This window comes from Benincasa hispida, chromosome 11 (genome assembly GCF_009727055.1).
Source record: "Benincasa hispida cultivar B227 chromosome 11, ASM972705v1, whole genome shotgun sequence".
Classification (NCBI taxonomy): domain Eukaryota; kingdom Viridiplantae; phylum Streptophyta; class Magnoliopsida; order Cucurbitales; family Cucurbitaceae; genus Benincasa; species Benincasa hispida.
This window is the reverse complement of record NC_052359.1, coordinates 31,611,573-31,619,133: the sequence shown is the minus strand read 5'-3', so window position 1 is coordinate 31,619,133 and position 7,561 is coordinate 31,611,573.

The following is a 7,561-nucleotide window of genomic DNA, read 5'->3' as shown; positions in this document are numbered from 1 at the left end:
CGTCACCGACTATCATTTCCTGCCGACCGAAGCCAACTATATTTTTCCGCCAAGTACTTTTCAAGCATGCTAACTATATATCCTGAGTACAATTTCAATTTCCAAAACAAACATACAAGCAATATCTTAACAAGCATAGTAACAAGATAAACATATATCCTTGGTCATGCCAATTTAACATTATCCCCTATATATATTTACTTATATATAGAAATTTCATCAACAATACAACAACACTATAACCACTCACCTTGGTTGGTTAGTAACTTTCCTTTCTGAAGTTTCCTTAGGTTTCCTTGGTTCCCTTTTGAACCCTAAATTCTAGATTCAATTATCAGCTTAGATTACTTATAGTTCTAGGCTTTATCTCGAGATACTTACTTCTACAAATATGCTCTAAAATGTCTCAGGAAGATCATCCTAAAATATTAGCTTTGAACTCCTCGTGGTTTGGCCGAACTCTTCAAAATATCAAGACTGGCCCAAGCTTACACGATAGCTCGACCTCTCTGTATTGTCCTCATTCTTCAGCTCGATTCCTTGGAGCTTATTCTTCGGTAGCCCCACCACGTAAACTAGACTCTCTGAGATTTTAGGTGGCTTTAGAATCAATCCAAACGCACGAGTATTCTGGGAGAACTTCTCGTCCTAAGTTGATGCTACTTCCAGACCTTCTTGTCCGACAGTATCTTCCCCTCTTGGAACCTCTTGACCAACACATGGTCTTACTATCAACGCATAGTCTCCTCCCAATACACTATTCTTTATGTCATTTGAAGAGATTTTGAGTTATGGTCTGAAGTCCTTGGCCCTATTTATATGCGTCCAAGATCTCTCTAAGGTCGACACCTCCTACTTGATTTGATACATATTATTTGATTGGAGGAAATTTAATATAAAATATATTTATATAAAGTCATATAAATAAAAAAGAACTACTGTTATATGTTGCATATTAACTGCATATTAAATACTTAGGTTATAAATAAATAGATAAGTTAGTTTTAATTTAATTTATTATTATTAATTATATGATAATTGATATTTCTTTTTCTTAAATAAATCAACCTTAGTGGGTGTTTTAACGTTTTATGGCTAACTTGAGATAACAGAAAAAAGAAATCATGATTTCAAAATTCTCAAGACAACGATAAACAAATAATCAGAATTATCGAGAGACTAAACGATAATCAGTTACACTATCTATAGTACTCAATTCTAAAACTGCCGGAAAGGCAGCGGCATAGAGGCATGTCTGTGACTGGATAATGTGGCAATGTTACGCAAGGCATTGCGGTATACGTCGAGGCATGACGGTGATGCGGCGATGTATGTGTTTTATGTGGCCCAAAGGAATGCATTGTATATCGAAGGAGCATGCGAGCATGCTACCGATAGATTGCGGCATGCTACACAAATGGCATGCGGTGATGCTACACGATGGATGCGATGCATGCAACAATGGTTGCGATGGGATCGATTGATGCATCGCCATTGCTGAAGTATGAGCTAGCGATTGGAACACTAATTTTAGCACTGGTGATTGGCCTTTGTGTTGCTAAGGACTCCGTATAAGGTTCATGAGGTTGTTGTGTTAGTCATAAGGATCATTAGCAAAACCTAGGCGATGGTGCATGCCTTGAGGTGTGAGCTGAAAACCAAGTTAACCCAAATTGATCTCTCTCTTTTCCCCCCCCTTTTTCCCTTTTTTTCCCCTTTTCCCGGTTCTTGTTGATTGTTGAGAGAAATCAACTTGCGCTTAACTTGGTTTTCAACTCAACACCTCAAGGCATAGCCTACCATCGCCTAGGTTCTTGCTAATGCATCCCTTATGACTAACACAACCAACCTCATGAACCTTATTACCGCAAGCCTTAGCAACACAAGGACAAAATCACCATGCGTCCACCTTAGCTCGTTCCATCGCCTAGCTCATACTTCAGCAAGGCCGCTGCATCCATCGTATCCATCGCATCCATTGTGCATGCCATCGCATCCATCGTGTAGCATCACCGCATGCCATTGTGTAGCACTGCCGCATCCATCGCGAGCATCGCCGCATGCCTCCTTCGCATACTACCAATGCATTCCTTTGGCCACATACACACATACCATCGACCGCATCACCGTATGCCCTCGACCGTATCACCGCATGCCTTGCGTAACATTGCCACATCCATCACCACATGCCTCTATCGCCGCATGCCTTCGGCAGTTTAGAATTGAGTACTATCGTATAGTGTAACTCGATCCTATCGTTTAGTCTCTCGATTAATAATCTGATATACTTGTTATCGTTGTCTTGAGAATTTTGAAATCATATTTCTTTTTTCTTTATCTCACAGTTAGCCATAAACCGTTTAAAAACCACCCACTAAGGTTGATTATTTAGAAAAAAAATATCAATTATCATATAATTAATAAATTATAAATAAATATAATAACTAACTTATCATATTATATTTATATACCTATAGTTTTAATATTGCATTCATATGCAACATATAAACCATAGTTCTTTTTTTATTTATATGACATTTAATAAATCATATTTATATTAATTCCTCCAATCAAATAATAATGTATCAAAATACCATATCAATTATATCATATATAATGAATTAATTTAATTATATCATATATAATCAAATTCCCTCTTGTTAATTTGAACATTTCAAACCAACCCAAAAACTGATTCTCAACTTCAATCCATTGAGCTACCAAGGGACCTTATTAACCTGTAGCTTGAAGCTTCAACGATACGTGAACAACTGACTAAACTCTTTAATCACGATATTCACCATCCGTTAACTGTCGAACACTCCACTAAAGCCGACAGCTGCCACTCTTTACACTACAGATATATTTGTATTCCATTGAATATAACCAATCAACAGTACGATGACCCTTCATAAATTGCTCGTAAGTACAGCTAGGCCAAATTACTGTTTTGCCTTTGTAGTTACATCTAACTCCTTAAGTACCATTTAACCTCTAATGAACAATAAATCATAATTCAACTATGACCAAACCCCTCTTGGCCAGGAGAGAGTGTGGCCCACATTGTTCAAGCCCTAGAATCAGCCCTTAAAGGAGCAATTTATCTACTTATCCTGACTGTGGAAGGAGTGAATTTCTTCGTTGTAGCTGTTTCCCAGCTCCCAAATCAGACGAATCCTCAAAATGGTAGGCTTGTTGAATCGATGATCTAGTCACTCTCAACCATACAAATCAAAATACTGCCTTCATAGGCAGAGTTCATAACTCAATCAAGATTCAGGTTATGTTACCTGTGGTTATCTTGGTGAAATGTAAGTCTCTATTATGAATGACATTATATAATGAGACTAAATATTTTGTGGTCTGGTCTTATACAAACTCCTTCGTATAGAATATCCCCTCTCACATGTCTCCCATAGAATGATCAAGATCAAATAATTTGTAGCACTTTACAAAAATTGTAATATCTACAAAACGGGCCATATTTAGTGTTCACAAGATAAAGTATCCAGCCTTATCCATCTACTATAGACCATTTAGGTTATCACTTAAACATGATCCACCCATATGTCTCTACATACATGTTTAAGCTACAAGATAATATTGGATGTAGTTTATTGGTCTGTGGTTAATGCAACTAATTTTGAAATAAAACATCAATATTTATTACATAATAAAATGTTTGTATGTTACAGTTAGAAATATAGGACCATATGAGATTTAGAGCATCAACCCCAATAATTATTTGGGTTTAAGTCCAACTAAGCCCAAAAAATGAATTGAATTTTACCTAAATGTCAAATCAGACTCCAATAAACTAATTGACCCAAAGGCCAGAATCATGGAACAACCCAACCCAAGTCCAACTAATCGGACCCAAGGGTCAGGGCCATGGACAACCAAGCTCAAACCCATGATGCCCACCAGAGTACTCTATACATAGAGAAGCTCTCCTCATTTGTAGATGTCAGAAATTCTATATTCCAGAGGGCCTAAAGAGCATTCTCTCAACAAACTAGAAGCTTTTTAAAAACTGATCACAATAAAAACTAAAGTCCTTCGAGATACAAGCATTCTTCTAAGACTTCAACTTCAGAACATCACGTGCTTCACCTTCCTCAAATCATAGCGTAACACATTCGACCAAGAGAGAATCAAAGATCAAGTACTAGAGATCGAACCCCACTCACATCGAAGCAACATCAACATCAACTCAAGTTCAATTCCACGAAAACAAAGTTTTCTCCGGAAACCTCGTGCAATACCAATCCTCCAAAGAAATCATCAAGTCCAAAGGCCGCATCATCCAAGAAGAATCAACAAGCCCAAAAATCGATCATCTAAAAAGGTCAAAAAGCCCAAAAATCGATCATCTAAGAAGTTAACAAGCCCAGCCAATCGTCCAAGAAATCAACTAGTTTAAATATTAAAGTTTATTTTTCAACGCATCAAAGAATTATTGTGTTAGAGATGTGTTACTTGGCTCTCTACCTACAAATAGTCCCTGTGAAATTGATACAAATACAAAAGTTCAATTCCACGAAATAAGTATCTCTAGAAATCTTGTGCAACATCTAGTATCTATAAAATGTACGAGTCGCAATTATGGTTTCTTTATGTTATAGGTCAACATATCAAATAGGTTTGTCGCAACTAGGTTTTTTTAGAGAAACTTATTCCGCGTAGTTGAACTTGGGGTTGATGTAGATTTGATGTGGATATGGTTCGATCCTCTAGTATTTGATCGTCTAATTCTCTCTCGGTTGACCATTAATGTGTAGCGCTTGATTTGAGGAATGGAGCGTGTGATGTTCTTGAAGTTGAAATATTGGAAGAATGTGTATCTCCAAAAAGACTCAATCTTCAAGTAGAGTTAGCTTCAACGAGTTACAGAGTCTTCTAATTGATGGGAGAAGTCTCCTGTGCCTTCTAAAATGTAAATATTTTTGATCCCCATAAATTTGAAGAGAACCATCTATTTATAAAGTTCTTTATTGGGTTTTGTGGTGCTTACGCTCAGTTGGTTCCTATTTCGAGCTCAATTGGATTTTAGCTCAAATAATAAATATCAAATTGGACGAAAATTACATTTTATTCAATACAACGACGATGATGAAACACGTGCATCGATCATCAAATTTGCCAATGTATGTCTTCAATTTCAATTTGGGACACGTGTCAACTATTAATTGGTCTCAAATATGATGATTTGTAATCTGTCATAAATTTTAGAAAATCACGTTTGTAATTTGTTGCTTGTCCAAATTTCTCATTCAACAAGATTGTTTTGTGTGTGAACATATAGATTTCACACCATGTAGGATGAAAATTTGAAACTTCTTTTGTTTTTAGTGAAAAGAGTAGTTTAATAGGGTATATATTTCAATTTTTGTGCTCATAATTAGTATACTATTAAAAATGTTAATGTATAATAACTTTCATTGTCTTTTTTAGAGTGCATTTTGAATTGCCTAAATTCACTTTTTAATGTCCAAAATTACTTAAAAAATATAAAATCACTCAAATTTATTTAATAGTTAAATTTTACATTCTAAAATATTAATTTTTTTATTAATCATGAAATTAATTTTGGATGATTAAAATTATGGTAAATTTAAAATGATCAAAAGGATGTTAACTATTTCAAAATCACTCCCAAATAATATATCACATGATTATTATGCTTGATTTTAAAATTAATTACACAAAAATATAATTTTGAAGTCTAAAAGGTTGGGATCTCATACACATATATAAACATACCATGGAAAACCATAATTATAAACTTAAATATTTGGCCCCATTTAACCAACGGTTTTATCTATAATCTTTGATGTGTTTGTAATTAGTTCTGCTTCTTATATTATGTTTTTCCTTACTTTTTTTAAAGAAACCCTTAAATTCTTAGTTAAATTCTAGAAACAAAAAGTAATTTAGACCCCGTTTAAGCCATTTCATTTATTATCTTATTTGTTATCAAAATTAAGTTATATTTCATCATCAATTTCTTACCATAATTTACGCCGAAGTTTGAATTTTACCAAAATGTCTTAAAATCTCTGAAAAACAAATTTCTGAATTTCTTTCTTATTTAGATTTTCAAACTGACCTTTCATTTTAAAAACATCGGTAAAGAGAGTAGTACAAATCAATGAGAAAGAGATTTTTATAATAATTCAGAGTTATATCGTTAACTAAAGAATGAAAATATAACGAACGCAGGATCTATCGAGAATGTAATAGTCACTAACCCAATTCCAAGAGTGTTTAAATAAAACTAAATACTTACATCAATACCAATCCATAATAAAATGCACTAATAAATATTAAGCTTTATCATAAAGACTGTCACTACATAGTTTCGATCCAGGCTTAGGGCAGTTGGATCTAAATTTGTAATCTACAATTCTTTGACATAGTATTATGCTTGTTAATTTTTTGGATTTTATGCATACATTTGCAACCTACACCTCTATTTGTAAAGCTTAATTTTTCAATAACACAAAAACTTAAATGAATTACAATGAGATCTTAGATAGTCAAAATTTAAAATTATTTTTGTTAAACATTGGTTATGGATAGAATAAACAAAGGAATTACACCGAGTAAAGTAGTTAATACTATTAAGGTTCTTAATTTTCAAAAACAAATTTCAAATGAGTTACCCGAATCTGATCATCTAGAGTGTCCTTTTGTTATATCAAAATTCTATCATTTGCTTAAAACAACAACAAATAAGAGACATTACATCGAGTGACACAAATCAATAGATCATTATTCCACCGAAAACACATTGTTCAGTTAACAAGTTGCAATTCAATCATAGATGAATAGTTAATGAAGTACAAGCTAAAGTCGAGGTAGGATGAGGAAACTGATTACAAAGCAATTTGCTCAAGCTGGCAAATAACAATGCAACACAATGTTGAATAACAGAATCTCTGAGGAAGGAGAAAAAAGAATTTCAAAAAAACATGTACCATGTAAAAGCTTACGAAATAATGAAAAGAAAACGAAAAAACGATCAGTTAGGATAAAAACCTGAGGCTAACCTCGACTTGACCTGAACACAAATCTGCAACATCAGTAGTCTTTCAAGTCTCCCAGGCTAAGGGAAGAGATAGAATACAGTTCTGGAATGTACCTATCTCATAGTTACATCGAATCTAATTGGAATTATGTACAGCATTGTAGTTTAAAGGGTTTAACCTACTACAATCTAAGATCAAGAACGAGACCAAGACCTGAGGTGCGGGTTTGCAAAAAGGGCATATTGTCTACATGAGTTGAACAAACCGGAAGCAACATGAAAAGGATGCATACTTCATATTCATCAATTTCGAAAGAAAGCCCTCACCGCGATGTCTTTCAACCTCCATCTTCTCACAGTTTCTTCAGAAAAGACTTCTTAAAGAATGATGACCAGCCTTTCTCATCTTTCTAGCGCCGGTTCCACGTCGCTAATAGGTATAAAGAGCGGGAAAACTGAAGCAGCAGCTAACGCGACAGAATAGTATCAGCATTACGACGCAGAAGAACAATTAACGTTGCCTGAAAATCC